Raw genomic sequence first — 14,355 nt, forward strand, 5'->3', positions numbered from 1 at the left:
TGTTTTATGTTAAGTACCCTTGCCTTTGTTTTGCACCAGTGTTAGCTAATTTTCCCCTTCAGTAAGACACCTCTCTTTAAAATACCTGAGAAATAACTTTATTTTTAAATGTAAGCAAAGCTGTTTCTGAGCATGGCCAGAAAAATAACATAAGCCATGATGTTGGAGCCTTCTGAAAAATCATTTTGCAATTTCAGGAAATAAAATTACAAGTTTAAATGTAGCGTCAGCCAAGGCATATCAACAATTATATTACTTTCCAGTAAGAATCCAAAGAAATTGTCGATGGCCAAACCTCTACATTTCTGTTGTCAGTAGTAACATCAGAATTTGTGGTGGGGAATGCTTTGGAATTGCTGCAAAATGCTTTAGGTTAAACTTTGTTCTAATTCCAAGTAATGTACTATCATGTAATATTTGTTTTGCATACAGCAGAGTCCCACAGACAGCAATAAGGTAAATGGCGAGCAAATTTGTCTTAGTGCTGTGCATTTGAAGGATGAATATTGACCAGGACACCAGGAAAACTTCCTGCTCTACTTTGAAAAAGTGTCATGGGATCTTGTGCATCTTTAACAGGGACCTTGGTTTATCCTATCATTTCAAAGTAAAATGGGGAGGTATATAAAACAGGCATTCTATCCGATCCCATCAGTTTCCCCTTCAGGCAAGTTAGGTTAAAGTTAATCCCTTATAAAACTTGTGTAACTTGGACTATCAATCAGTTTTTTTTTTAAACTTATTAAAGTGAGTGATATTCTGCTATTCAGCAGTTTTTGCCTGAATATTGTAATTGCAACTTTACATAATGGGAATGTTAAATCCACCTGTGTGGAGCTAAAGCCTGTAACCCAAATTGTATGGTACATGTTCGTTTGGGAGCAGAAAGCCCTACTGAATAGTTACACCCCTATATTGAAAATTGAGCAAAGTACTCTTTATCTAAAGCTTATATATACAGCACTGTACATTACAGAGACAAATTGTTTCAGGTGCAGAGTAGCTCTGCATGCAGTCAAAGCCTCCAGCTTAAGCCCCCAAGATAGGTGAATCAGTCCTTCCAAGTCCCTAATTTATCTGTGACTGTTATTTTATGCACTGATGCAATTAGAGATTTTAATAACTGTGAAGACCAGAAGAAAGGAGGTTCAAAAGATCACAGCTGGATCACAAACAAACCGAGAAGGGCAAATAAGAATTGTTGAAAAGGTTAATATCTTTTCAATTGATTTCCTTTAGCAATTTTGTCCCTCCAATTTATGACAAATGTTAGATTGTAAATGTCTTTACTATTTGTTTTTATTTAATCACGAGGCCTGATACCAGTGGACATGATGAGCCTCTGCAGAGTACTTCACCTACCGTTTGTTTAATCTGCCTCTAATTGTGATCATGTTTAACTGAAAGTGAAACTCAAGCAGATGTCGGTGTTTTGTGGCATTTTCATCAAGTTGTGGCTTTTTCATGAGGTTCGTTGACCGTGCTTCTGTGAGCAAATAATTCTGTTTCAATATATATCTTCATGAGGGCTGCTAGACAGGGCTGCCGGAGCTGTGGTGTGCTATGTAACCAGGGCTGTGACGTGCATGAATGCTATCATGGCTGCAAGCTGTTTAGCTGGCCTCAGATTGCCTGAATGCAGTCTTTTTAAAAAATAAAATACAAGACCCACGTGTGTTATTACATTGTTGTTTACCACTGTCTGGTACTACAAACATGTGCTGCGTGGCAATATCTAATTGTTTCCCAAAATATAACTGCTTTCTTTTCAGATGGGTGCCCCTCCCCCATCCAGAATAGCTGCTTACATAACAAAGGAGTCAACTTTCTTACTGAACTAGAAAGGCTTAAGGCAAATTTATCTTTTGGATGTTTACCTTCTTTTGAAGGAGTGGGTAAGGAGAAATTATTCTTGGTACTAATGGGCATTCGTTGGCGTTTAAGGTTAATTTTGTTGATGCTCTGAGATTATAGATCTGGGTTATGCCAGCTGAACAGTGCGATAGATACATTCATGCATTAACCGTTTGAGAACTGCAATAGTTTAGTGTAAAAATGGTGTTTAAAACAACAAACTCTAATTAGTCTTTTGTAAGAGCTAAAATGTTTTCATTTTCGATGGGAGGTAATATTGACTTACAGGGAAATGCACAGGCCAGCAGGAACTGGGCCTAGTCACACAAACAATTTACCTTCATTTCCTCCCTAACCACTGTCTGAAGCTGAAGCAGTCTGTTCGCAACCTTCATCTTATTTAACCCTGCGTTGTTCTACCGACCCCATAGCCTTTCCATCACCAAGACTGCTGTAAACCGTGGCGCGGAGTCAACTCCCCCTTGGCCCCTTTATTCCCTTCACCCACTTGATCCTGGCCGTCATGTGGGACTAAGTCCTCTTAATTCAGGCTCAGGCTGGGTGTTTGGGATATCGGGGTTACAGGAGAGCCACCCTCCACCTAATCCACCGGCTACAGTAAATGGCTTAGTACAAAGAGGAGGAAACTCAGTCCTTTCTTTAACTATCAATTTACTTTATTCACGTTGTTGTACAATGTAAGAATAAGGCTTATACACTTGGTTAGACAAAAGCATGCAACTCAAACTGGCTTATACAGTTAATAACAAAGCTAACTAGAATTGATAAGCACACCCACTAGGTTCCTCTGACCTTTCCCTGACCTAGTCACAGAAAACAAAGGATAATACCCGAAAAAGGGGACAGCTGACGCTGGCCAGGCATTCCGTTCTTTCTCTCTTTTACGTCGTCGCCGCGCTGCTCATGCAGGGTCTTCCACTTCCGCGATGGTTGGTCTCCGGAGTTTCTTGCTGGCTCTATGCCTGAGATTCTCCATACTTATTCTCTTTCTTATCTCTTCAAAACTGTGCTGTTTCTTTTCTGTTGGTTTAGGCCTGCTCACCTCGTTCGTATCTTCTCCTTATTGGTTCCGGCCCAAAGACCCCGGTATCTCACCGTGTCCAAATAAGGCTCTATTCCTGTGATCTCTCCCTTGTCTTTCACATAAATTAATTAGTTCAAACTGGTTTTTACCAGCACAGGCCAGTGTCTGAGCTAGGGTTACTTTTAGTTCATGAGCTATGCAACAGACTCTATGCTCCTCGCAGCCCCTGGCCAACACTGCCTACTTCCACCTCAGTAATAACACCCATCTCTGCCCTGCTTCAGCCCCTGGCTGCTGAAACCCTCAATCCATGCCTTTTTTACCTCCAGACTCGACTACTCCAGTGCTCTTCTGGCTATCCAGCCAATCACCTTCCACCTTCTGTAAACTTGAGTTTATCCATAAATCTGCCCTGATCCTACTCGCACCAAGCCCTCTTCTCCCATCACCCCTGTGCTCGCTGCCCTACATTGGCTTTTGGTTAAGGTTATGATTTTAAAATTCTCATTGCTGTTTTTAAATCCCTCCATGGCCTCGCCTCTCGCTATCTCTGTTATCCCCTCCAGCCCCACAGTCCTCCGAGATACTGCTCTGATTCTGGCCTTTTGAGCATCCTCTATTTCCTTCTCTCCACCATTGACAGCCATACAGTCAGCTGTCTAGGCCCCAAGCTTTGGAATTCCCTCCCTAAACCTCTCCACCTCTTTCCTTTGGACACTCCTCTAAACCTACTTCTTTGACCAAGCTTTTGGTTACAATTCCTAATATCTCTTTCTGTGGCTGAATGTAAAATGTTGTCAGATAATGCTCCTGCAAAGCGCCTTGGGACATTTTACTATGTTGAAGACATGATATAAATGTAATTTATATTGTTGTTCATGAAATCTGTCAATCCAGAAAAAAAATCCACAAATTTTAGATTTGGAACGGAGTATACCCATTTCTGGGATTTGATTTATGTGGGCACTTATTTAAGGCAATGCTGTACAAATGGTAATTAGATTTATGGATGTACTCTCTCCACCTTGTACCTGCAGGCACATTCCAGCTCTCCCAGTGAACCCTGACTGCTGCGCCTAACAAAGTTAAAATGCATGCACACTGCAGTACTTAGAAGACTTGATTTGAGTAGCAGTTCCACAGGAAGGGGTTACAGGAGCTGCAGACTTTGAGCTGAGAATGATCAGCTTACACCCTCCCATTCTTTAGGAGCCCTGTGTATATGCACTGCTTCTGCTTTTTGAATTTGAAGTTCAGGCTATTTTCAAAGAGGGTTTCTCACCATCAGTCTCACCTACAAAAATCAATAGATTGGGAAATTAGGATTCACTTCAGTAGTTCTTAATCTCTTCTTCTTTTCCTGTATTATATATATATATTGAAGCCAAGCTGATGAACATAAGGCAAAACTAGCTTAAGTCAACTGCAACACAACTGTGTCATGCAACATAATGCATCTGATTTGCGGTTGCCGTATAAGTGCAGATTTAGGTCAGCTGTGGCTCAGTAGCAGAGCTCATCAGAAGGTTGTAGGTTCAAGTCCCAGTCCAGAGACTTGAGCACAGAATCAACATTGACACTTCAGCACAGTATTGTGGGAGTGCTGCACTGTCAGTGGTGCTGTCTTTTGGATGAGATGTTAAACCGAGGCTCTGTTTTCCCAGTCAGGTGGATATAAAAGACCCACTATTCGAAGAAGCGTAGGGGAGTTTTCCCCGGCGCCCAATCAACATTTATTTTTCAACCGATATCTAAAACAGATGATCCGGTCACTTATTTAATTGCTGTTTGTGGGAGCTTGTGCAAATTGACAGCTAAGATTCCTACATTACAACAGTGACAACATGTTAAAGGTACTTTGTTGGTTGTAAAATGCTTTGGGACATCCTGAGGTCATGAAGAGTGCTACAGAACTGCAAGTCTGTCTGCCTTTCAATATAAAGCTAATGTAACCTCAATGGTTTATTATTTAGAAGTGTAAGTTTGGATGCATGTGGATATCATTTGATCACTTTTGTTACCACGGTATTACCCTCCTGTATATTTTCTGCGCTCTCTAATATTGAGTTTTAACAAATAAGGAAAGAACAGTGTTAACTGAATTAATATCAGTAGATACAACCCAAAATGTTCAAAGCAGGTCAACACAAATAAACTTAATTTTCAAATGGTTCTGTGTCCTTGGGCGAATTTACATGGTATTTCTCAGGCTTGTGCTTCTTTTCAGCTGCAATGAGTTTTATTCCAGAAAGCCAGGTGGGGAAGGATAGAACGGGAACTAACCTTTAAATGATTTTATAAGCATTTCTTTAGAGAGATGCACATTACAAACACACACCTCCTAACCCAATAACCACAGTTTCAGTCTATTCCTATTTTTAGGAACACCGGTGAATCCCCAATTGATGCCCACCACCTGCATACAATTAGCAGAGTTGCCATTACTAAAATACCGACGAATGGGAACACATTGGTTTAGAAGCGGGAGCTATGCTCATCCAATTTTAATCCCTTGCCCAAAGCTTACCTTCCCATCTTGGGGGGGGTTAAAATCGAATCTTTAAGCTAGTAAAAGGTGCTGGTGATCATTTCATACGTGGAATGATCAATATATGAAATGGACTTCCTAAGGTTAAAAACCCCTTGGATTTATTTAAGAAACAATTGAAATGCCAGGATGGGAGTCTTTTGGGTCTTTCTGGATGGATGAACTAAGATGGATGAATGGTTATAATTATTCTGTGGCAATCACATAATTTCCAGATCTAGAATAATTGCAAGTAATTGAGCCAACTGACTCAGAGTTTTCATGGCCCTTTTTGAAATTTTGCTTTGATTTTCCTGCCTCGGTACACAGTCAAGGAAAATCGAGATGTATTTGTCTACCCTTCACTAATTCTTCTTCTCTGTCTGTTTGCCTTCTAAAATTGCTGTTTTCCTCTTTCTGTTTCGCGCTCTCTCTCAATCTCTATCTACCTGACTCTCTCTCCCTCTCTCTGGCCCTTAGACCCTAAAAATAGAAAATTCCAAGTGGGCTTGGACAGCTGACTCCATACTCAATGTATCTAATGGCTGACACTAAATGTAAAATCAAGGCAGTTATAAAATTACTGAGTCCCTGTTGTTTTTTGAGATGTACAATCACATTTATCAGTCACTGATGCCTTTCAGCTTTCTAGAGAAGCGAATCAATGCCCGAATTATGTAGTAAAACCTTCCTACTTTGAGCAGGAAAAAGTAACAAAATAACGGCTATGCAAAGAATGGAAAATGGGTAAGTTTTTGTGTGTGGTGCACATCGGGGCAGGTGATGAGTCATGCGATCTGATTACCCATCCAATGTCGCGAGCAATTAGCTTGAACTATTTTGATGGCTGGGACTCATTTAAATTTAATAGGTGAGGTTTCCACATGTCGCAATCTTCATTGGCATTGGAAGCTCACTGATTTATGAGTGAGATGTCTGATGGACCCAAAGCTTCATGAAGTGAGGCATCCTTTAAAAGCGAGGTGTTCTTTAAAAGTGATGTGGAATGAACGTTTGGTGTACTTTCTCATTTTTGTGTCGGGGATCTCTCATGCAAGTGCTCTGAGATTTGGTGGTGCAGAAGTGGAAGTTCTGGTGGAGCAGGTGAGGGTCTGGAAATGGGTCCTCTTTCCCTCAAATAGCATAAGGTGCCTACACAAACAATATAGCAAGCCTGGAAAGAGGTGGTAGAAAACGTGAATGTCAGAAGCATCATCCCCTGGACGTGGGTAGATGTACTAAAAAGAAGTTCAGTAACCTTACCCAAACAACAAAAGTCAGAATGGCATCTTTCTATCTCTTTTTTACTCAGGATGAGGCCTTGCCACAGGACTTCCTCCAGTATGCCAAACACTCCCCCCACCCACCCTGCTCCACATGCAATATCTCGCAGGGAAACCATGCACTAACTCACTCCACTCTCCTTGCAGGACAAGCTGGCTTACAACAACCAGGGAAAGACCAGCCTCCATACAATTCTTCAATCAGATGGAGGAGGAAGCCTTTGATATAATTAGAGTAGGCAGCATGAAAAACATTGGAGACAGTGAGGCTGAGGCCGGCATTGCACATTCTACCATTTGTAATCTTGAGGTCATCCAAAACTCTGCTGCCCATGTCCTAACCTGTACCAAGCCCCGTTCGCCTATCAGCCCTGTGATCAATGACCTCCATCGGCCCCGGGTTAAGCAATGCCTCGATTTTTAAAATTCTCATCCATGTTTTCAAATTCCTAAATGGCCTGGCCGTTCCCTATCTCCGTAATCTCCTCCAGCCCTATATCTGCGCGGCTTTAGTTCTGGCCTCTTGGGCATCCCTGATTTTAATCGCTCCATCATTGGTGGACATGCCTTCAGTTGCCTAGACCCCAAGCTCTGGAATTCCCTCCCTACACCTCTCTGCCTCTCCACCTCGCTGTTCTCCTTTAAGACACTCCTTAAAACCTACCTTTCTGACTAAGCTTTTGGTCATCTTCCCTAATATCCCTTACGTAGCTCGGTGTCATATTTTGTTTTATAATGCTCCTGTGAAATGCCTTGGGACATGCCTTGCCTCAGAATAATGCCACTAGCTGTGGACTGCACCATCTACCAGAGGCTGGAAGAATGCATTGATTAAGGGCTTCAGTTGTGGCACATGTCTTCTACAGAATCCTCTCCTGCAGATCAGAGGGAGTGCTGAACTGCAGTCCTATGGAAGGAGCAGTGTTGCATGGGAGTGGTACATGCTGCCCTCCCTGTTAATGATGGCATGCCTGCTCCCCTGCCAACCTCTCACCCAATGCCTGCTATGGTGTCAAAAGGCCAGCTGGGTCAGTCTGCAGCTAGGCTGCCTTGGGTCCGAGATGTTGACATGAACGAGTATGTTTGAATTATCTGGCCAAAAGCAGCCTTCCAGCTCCCATCCTGAAGCAATGGAGGCAACTCCTTATAGTAGCAGCTGATAACAAGAAAAGCAACGTGCCACAGAGGTGCTCAAGATGAGGTCTTAAGCTTAAATGCCAGTTTAGCACAAGACGTCAGTTTGGTAAAGGAGTTGAAGCTTGTAATAGGTGTGACTGCCAGGAGAACTGTTAAGGGGCTGAATGTCACTTAAATTGCCTGCTAGCATTCCTTAAAGAGACCGTATTATTTTGATGGCTAGCATTTGACCTAGCATCCCCTCTTAACAACAATGAACCAATTGGGAGTAAACAAGTTGTGGTAGAGGATTTTGAGCACTACTTCAAGGTATATGACTGTTTACTGTTCACTTCTTTCTGGTGAAGGTTTGAAGAGAACTTTTGAAACGTATCGGGGAAACTTTCTGGGAAGCTTTGTCAAGACTTCATCAACACTCAACATCAGCATTTATTCTGGAAGTTCTCTGAGGACTGCACCAAAAAAGAGTGAGTACTGCGCTATCCTACCTTATTCGACACTTTATATGAGTATCCAGGAGAAAGGGAGTGCTTGGTCATGGGCATCTTGTTAGTGGGCCGCTCTTGATCTGCAGGAGGAGATGAGGCTAGGCAGAACAGCACCAGCTGCTGGACGAGAGAGGAACAGGACAGTGAAAAGGGATCTAGATTCATGGTGCTGTTGAATGGTCCATAATTTGGTGATCATAGGAGACCAACCATTAGAACCAGCAGTTGTGGCAGAGGACCAGAAGCCACAAGTGGAACAGCAGGAGGCGGTTGAGGAGAGAGGGACAGGAAGACGAGGTGGGTTCCCACTCCTTGCAGCTACAGGGACATGCCTCTTTCTCTGGACCTCTTCCACCAGGGCCTTTGGTGTTGTGTCTGGGTACTTGTGCACCCTTTCATTTGGTCCCCGAGCAATCCTGAAAAGTGCTGCTGTGTGTCAGCTAGAGCCCTCCACACTTTTAGTGCAATTGGTGGGTGGAGTCCACATATACTACTCCACAACAATTGTATCTAATCAATGTTTTGAGTGCTAAAGCAGCAGGTGTCTGGCTAGGCGAGTTCAAATTATGATAGTCAACAATTAGGAGCTGCTCAACTCCCTGCCGAACACTAAGGCAGCAGTTCTGGGTGTCTGAATGCAAAAAATCAGGGGTGAAGGAAGTGGAATGGGGTGGGAAGCAGCAGGTCCTTGATCACACCATCAGCAGTTTGCTCATCATGTCAGATAGCAGGATGAGGGTGAGCTGGGAGTAAGAAGGGACAGAAGGCAGGAACATACCAACTTCCTGAATGTTCTCAGTGATACTGGAATCCACAGGCTCTTTCTCAGGCAGCCTAATGATGCAGCGAACCATCTCCTCCGTAGGGCTCAGGAGTTTCAGGCGGCTTTGTCCCTCACTAGCTCTTCTCTGCTTCTTTCCATTGGGGCCTACCTTATCCAGCAAGAGAGAGGGAAGAATGTCAATGATTGTCTTGTACTGTGTTTGGGTGATGTACCTGTCATAGCTGAAGGCATGTGAAGGCAACGAGAGGTGGGTGTGAGGTTGACAGCATTCGTGTGTGTGAAGGTGAGGTGTAGTATCTCGATGTTAGGCATGAGCCCTGAGTGCCAGGGAGTGCTACTGGATGAATGATGGGGTGTGGTGCATTGAGCAGTGTGAGAGGTTGGTGCGGTGGGGGATAGGAAATGTCATGTGTCAATACACTTACTGACCTTGGTCACCTATGTGAGGTTATTAGACCTCTTGTGGCACTGCTGTCAGGCCTCAGATCCAGATGTTGAGAATTGACCTACATGGCCACCTGCTCCCAATCCCTTTGAAGGGTTGTCCTTGAGGTCCCCTGCAGAACTATGGCTTCTCGCCTACTGTCCGCCTCTACCACTAAGGCCGCCAACACCACTTCTATGACCCTGGAGCCCTCTCTCTGCCCTGGTATTCCATTTTCCTGTCTACAATTGTAACAATAGCATTCAGCAGCTGCCCCCTATAATTCCGTACAACATCCCTTTAAGAGGGACAGACTGTCTTTAAGAACAAAACGCTGGCTGTACGATGTGTTATTAGCACATGCTGCTCGACTCCCTGCTGAGCACTGAATGATGCTGCCAGCAGCACGGGAGAGTCTCGGCACTATGCTACAATCAGGTAAATTAATTGGCAGTTCCAAATTTGCATGCTGCCTATCTCCACTGGAACCAGCACAGACAGGTCATAAATCGCGAGCAAAGTGCACACCAATTGTTAGCTCCTTTCACTATATGATGTCTGCAGAGTTTTTCTATATTAGCTGTTGGACTTGGCAAAGCCATGTAACATGTATGGGAGGGTGCAGTGAGATGGGGAAATGGGAGGGTGCAGTGAGATGGGGAAATGGGAGGGTGCAGTCAGATGGGGAAATGGGAGGGTGCCTGTTGCTGCCAGACTTGCTGAGTATTTCCAGCATTTTTCGTTTTTATTATAAATGGGACCCCTGGCTGTGTTGTCTTTTATGTTTTCATCCTGTGCCCTTTCTTTAAAATAATGATATTGAGAGGGAAAAAAATACTTGCATTTATATAATGGTTTTCACACTCTCAGGATTTTCCAAAGTGCATTAAGAACATAGGGAATATCAGAAGGTGTAGCCATATGTCCCCTTGAATCTGCCCTGCCAGTCAAAAAGATCATGGCTGGTCTTTGACTTCAACTGCACTTTCCCAACTGATCCCGCATCCCTTCATTCCCTGAATATCCAAAAATCCAGTGATCTCAGCCTTGAGTATGCTCAACGACCGAGCATCTACAGCTCTCTGGGGTACAAACTACACTTTTGAAGTGTAGTCACTGTTGTAGTGTCGGAAATGTGACAGCCAAGTTGTGCACAGCAAGCTCTCACAAACAACAATATAATAAATGACTAGACAATCTGTTTGAAATGCTGGTAGAGCAATAATTATTGGCCAGGTCACCAGGAGGGACTCCTCTGCTCTAAATGCCAAGGGGTCTTTTATGTCCACCTGAGATGGGGCCCCGGTTTAACCTCCAGACTAATTTGTAGCACCTTATTGTTGCCACAGGTGAGATCACCCAGCTTAGCACAGGTCAGGGATCAAACCCAAGGACCTCTTGTAACTCACTACCACATCACATGATACATTTATCCACTGCACTTTCAGGTTCTGTGGTCAATGTTTTTGTATACTGACTAGTAGGCTTGCTGTACAATGTATACCAGCCTCTGCTGGCAGTTCCATTTGGGACTGGTAAATATGTTCCGACAAGCTATGCGGCAGTTATTTTCATTTTGCAATTCTTTTTGATTTTGATTAAAATACATGACACTTGCTCATGATATGAACTGTCGATGGTAGAGTATACATTATACACTATGGTAGCTTTAGTGAGTTTGTTTTGCGGAATTATTTCAGGGAATGCTAGTGGTTTTGATGTATGCTACTGTGTCTGTGCTGGGTTATGGTTGTGCTTCCAGAGCTTTGACAGTTCGGATGGGGTCACATATATTTCAGATGCTTGGACCTGCAATGGGGGCTATTGTCACCTGCTGCCTAGCTGATAGCCATGGGTCCTTCCTTTGATTGAACTATCTTCCTTTGTTTCTCAATTCACTTTGATTAGTTGGGTTCCTTCTGCCACCACCTTCCTGGGTTATATCAATGCAGGATACACTGCCAGGCTACAATTAAGTCCATGAGCTTTTTCTGATGTGGGGGTTGGGGGGGGTGGGGGGTCGCATTGTCCCAAGAGGCAGTGTTATGGAAGTGATTTAATGGAGCTCTTTTAGAAAAATCGTGCACTGCACCTTTTGTGGTTACAAGGCAAATTTGAACGAGTATAACTAGTAATATTCAACATTGCTTTACTGTCCTACCACAGGAGAAGTTGTAGAGAGGTACAATTATGTGCCACCACAGGGAAATCTTTAAAATGAAATTTAGTTACAAAGTCAGTATTAATGTGATAGTGATACGATTATCAATGATGCACAATAGTTAATACCTTTGAAGAATAATATTCTTTAGTCTAAATTGGATAATGACGTGTGGTTTTCACTGTAATCTCTGAGATAGTCTGTTGGTTTTCTTTATTTATTTTAAAGGAATCCGTACTCATTTACTGCTCAATGTAATCAGTTGCTTAAAGACAATCTTCATTTACTATTTTTTAAAATAAAACTCTCCTGCTGGCCACGTCTGAACACAGGTGCTGTAGCCAGGAGAATAGGAGAATGCAGATAAGTTGAGCAATGGATTAAAGGAACCATTGCCTATGGTGCTCTTTGCTACTGACAGGAGGTATGAGCTCAATGAGGCTGTAGGGGACTTTCATTTAGGCAGACTTGACTGTTATCCAGCACAAGGGGGGCACCAGAGCCTTGCTTTTTGCTGGTGAGGCCCGTCCAACTCCTTGCATATCGCGGTTGCCTTAACTAACTTGAGATGGCCCGGTTGGGAGAAAAGTATTCAACAGTTTGTATCGCCAGGCTGTCCCATTTGCAAAAAAAATGAAGGTGCTATATAACTGCAAGTTATTGTTGTTGAAATACTGTGTGTTTGAGCCATTGAACATCAAACAGTTAATTTGCAATGGCCCAAACTGGGAAGCTGTCTGCAGTGATAACACCCCTCCCCCTTCCCATTCTTTCTAATGCTTTATCCAAGCTCATAGTGAAACTTGCTTTATCCCTTTCACAGGACTTTCTAGACTTCCAATGTCTGTCAGTGAAACTTTGTGTAATATCATCTGTTTGAATTGGAATTCTGCTGGTTTCTTGTTCATGCAAAAGGTTTGTAGTAGTTTTTCTTCAGTGATGAAAGATAAACTAGCAGTAATTAAAAATGATCCCACTTACTCACGATTACTGACTGTGTTTGGAGCCTGAATGCTAAAATGAAGGACAGGGCCTTGAAGAAAGAGGACGAGACAATTAGCAGAATACACATTTGTTTCTAAAATGGCTTCTTGCTAAAGGGTGTGGTTAAAAACAGCAGAACGGCTGGTATTTTCTGATCTGCATTCCCTGTGCTGTGGCACGTCAGATCCTATAAATCCCAATAAAAATCACTGTGACTCTTCCTGGCTAAAAGTAGTAAAGGAGTTTGATTTACTGGTTTAACAGCGAGCATCTGATTTGGCAGCTTTAAAGAAAGAAAACAGATTTTGTGGCACCTTCTAATTTTTTTTTGTTTAGTAAAATCTAGTCCTGTTGGCTGCTCTGTCAGTTTACTGTTCAAAAATATGAGCAGATAATTTTAGCTCAACAGTTTCTCAGTGATTTTTATTTCTGTTAGGACACCGCAGCCATTTCATACTGTAGTATCACAAACCTTTATTACAATTGACTTTCCCAGAGATCACAGCAACATGCTGGCAAAAATAAAGGTAGGGAACTGTCGGGCTTTATTTAGTTATGGTTCTGCAGACGTGGAAAGAACAGTTTAAAATGTATTTTTTAGGTGAAAACCTTGCAATAATGTGGCATAAGCAAAGGGAAACACTAGGCAATATGTGCTGCAGTACAGGTTTCCATGGCTGTATGTGGGGTGGCTGGAACCGGCTGGAACTGGTTTGAAGCAGATCAGCTCATGAACAATGCAGCCACTGAGCTACATTGCTTCCTTCTTCATGGCAGCAATACAAGAAGCTTGCAGAAAGGTACCATCCTAAAACAGCATGATTGCACCCTAGACACATTATTCTGGTATGTGGATAGTATGCTAAATACTTTATAAATGGGTATGTTTGTAATATCTTTTAAAAAAAAAAAAATTGTTTCACTGTCTTGAGGTAAAGGATTCAAGTAGGTAGAAGGGTTTGTGTGCTCCCTTTTACAAAAAAAATGGTGGATTGGGGTAATCTGTTACTTTCTGAGAAATGAAGTGTATATGGATCAGGAGCGTATATTTAAATCTGAAACCAATTTTTTGTTGCTGTGCAAATTAGAGTACTGCAAGCTGGGCTTTTTGTGCATAACACTGGGGCAGAAAAGACACGCTTTGCTGGCTTGCTAGCAGAGAAGATGGAGGTTGTTTTTGGTGCTGCTTTTTCAGTTAAAGAGCATGTACTTCCTAATGCAGTGGTTAGCAATTTTTTAATTCTGGGACAAAAAAGCCACAGTCTTGTACTATAACACAGCAGGCTACATGAATGGTGTCCTACAGTATGCAAGTCACCATGCCAGGAGAATTATGGTCATGAATTTAACCAGTTGAATTTATCAATTATTGTAAAATGTATATAAAAAAGATTTTTTTAATGACTAGCATGTTTTAGCTAACTGCCGTGTTTATTTAAAAGAAAATAATGCATGTGTGTATCTGTTTTATAACTTGAGTATCAGCACAAAGCCTTCTGGGGCAACTGATTGACACCTCCCTTTAAAAGTGTTACAGACGCTGGTCCCTCTAAAGCTTTAAAAAGGAGGAAATGTCCTTTGTTTTGTTACAATTCTCTAGAGAGATTTCTCAGCTACGACCACCATTTTTCTCAAAACAGCAATCTGAGTTGAAAATAATATACAGAA

The 14,355-nt window shown here is 42.5% G+C and overlaps 1 protein-coding gene across 7 annotated transcripts in view; it reads left to right on the plus strand.

Moving 5' to 3' along the window:
* The window catches only part of znf532 (zinc finger protein 532), a 259,899-nt gene that overhangs the window by 69,045 nt on the left and 176,499 nt on the right, over nucleotides 1-14,355 (plus strand). For 4 of the 7 annotated variants that reach the window (XM_068031104.1, XM_068031094.1, XM_068031142.1 and 1 more), the window contains exon 3: nucleotides 8,194-8,313. The gene's annotated coding sequence lies outside the window, so the exon portion shown is untranslated. Of the gene's footprint in view, nucleotides 1-1,818; nucleotides 1,896-4,669; nucleotides 4,753-8,193; nucleotides 8,314-13,445; nucleotides 13,534-14,355 lie in introns of those variants that run through there. The other 3 variants (XM_068031122.1, XM_068031129.1, XM_068031135.1) reach the window with 3 other exon arrangements.

The sequence above is a fragment of the Heterodontus francisci genome, chromosome 1 (genome assembly GCF_036365525.1).
Source record: "Heterodontus francisci isolate sHetFra1 chromosome 1, sHetFra1.hap1, whole genome shotgun sequence".
Classification (NCBI taxonomy): domain Eukaryota; kingdom Metazoa; phylum Chordata; class Chondrichthyes; order Heterodontiformes; family Heterodontidae; genus Heterodontus; species Heterodontus francisci.